Source organism: Pteropus vampyrus, unplaced genomic scaffold, assembly GCF_000151845.1.
Source record: "Pteropus vampyrus isolate Shadow unplaced genomic scaffold, Pvam_2.0 Scaffold88, whole genome shotgun sequence".
Lineage (NCBI taxonomy): Eukaryota > Metazoa > Chordata > Mammalia > Chiroptera > Pteropodidae > Pteropus > Pteropus vampyrus.
This window is the reverse complement of record NW_011888869.1, coordinates 5658995-5660538: the sequence shown is the minus strand read 5'-3', so window position 1 is coordinate 5660538 and position 1544 is coordinate 5658995.

The following is a 1544-nucleotide window of genomic DNA, read 5'->3' as shown; positions in this document are numbered from 1 at the left end:
ACATCAGTCAGGTCTGGCCTGAGGCAGGTGATGTTATCAAAAAGCTCGAGACAGTCATGTGATGGCTGTTGAGGGTCATCATCAGGCAAAAGGGTGGCTGGGTTAAGAAGAGGTTTTCAAGAATTGTACTTGTGGGGGGTTAAGGAGAAGAACCTGGTATTTGAGTGATCCGTGCATTTGAAATCCAATGATCAGGGGGGCTGCGGATCATGCTTTCCACCGCATGGGGGGCTATAATCTGGATAGTCTGCCCTAAAGTCAACTTCAGTGCTTCTTTGGTGAGGATGGCCATGGCTGCAATGGCCCACAAGCAATTAGGCCACCCTGCTGCAACACAGTCCAGTCTTTTGGAGAGGTATGCAACCTAGGTCTCTTCCAGGGTCCTAGTGTCTGGGTGAGGACCCCCTTTGCTATGCTTCTAGTCTCAGTCACAAAGAGTTGGAACGGCTTGTCTAAAGTAGGCAGAGCCAAAGCAGGGGCTATAATCAAGGCTGTTTTTAGGGCTTCAAAAGCCTCTTTTTCTTCTTTTCCCCAGCTCAAGTCCTCAGACTTTCCCTCAGCTCAAGTCCTCACACTTTCCCCCAGTGCTGGTATACAGGGGCTTGGCTAACTCTGCAAACCCTGGAATCCAGAGCCTACAGTAGCCTACGGCTCAGAGAAACTCTCGGACCTGCCGCTTAGTGGTGGGTTGGGGTATTTTTAAAATAGCCTCAATTCTGCTTGATGACAGAGTCCGGTGACCTCCTTGCAGCTTATACCCCAAATACGTTGCCTGGGAGGTGCAGAGTTGAGCTTTCTTAGCGGACACCCGGTATCCCTTAGCCTCTCATTCTTGTAATAAATCTTCAGTGGCCCACTTACATTCTACATCTGTTGTAGCGGCTCAGGGCCTCATCAAACAATGTGGGGGAGTTCTTAAATCCCTGTGGCAGTCTAGTCCAAGTCAATTGTCCCAAATACAGTCTATCGGGGTCCTCCCATTCAAACGCAAATAGTGGTTGACTCACCTTTGCTAGGGGGAGAGTGAAGAAAGCATCCTTTAAATCAAGGACGGTGTACACCTGGTGGCTAGGTGGCAGTTGGCTCAGGAGGGTGTACGGGTTGGGAACAGTGGGGTGTATTGGGGTGTATGGTCTCAACCCGCTTATTTACTTCTCTGAGGTCCTGTACTGGCCTGTAATCTTGGGTACCCGGTTTCTGAACTGGAAGCAGTGGGGTATTCCAAGGCGAATGACAGGGAACTAAGATCCCTTCATTCAGGAGCCTTCGAATATGCACTGCGATACCAGACTTAGCCTTCTGACTGATGGGGTACTGCCTTACGCTGATGGGCTCGGCAGAACTCAGTAGGGTCACAACAATAAGAGACTGATGGGCTGCCAGTCCGGGTGGGTTAGTCTCAGCCCACATCTGAGGGATTCTGCACTGCAGTTCTTTTAACAGTGATGCATTAGAGGAGGGATCGAAAACAGGCTCTTCCAGTAAAAGGTATTCTTCAGAGAGGGGGCAAGTGAGCATTATTGCAGATGGAGTGGCCCCCAGAG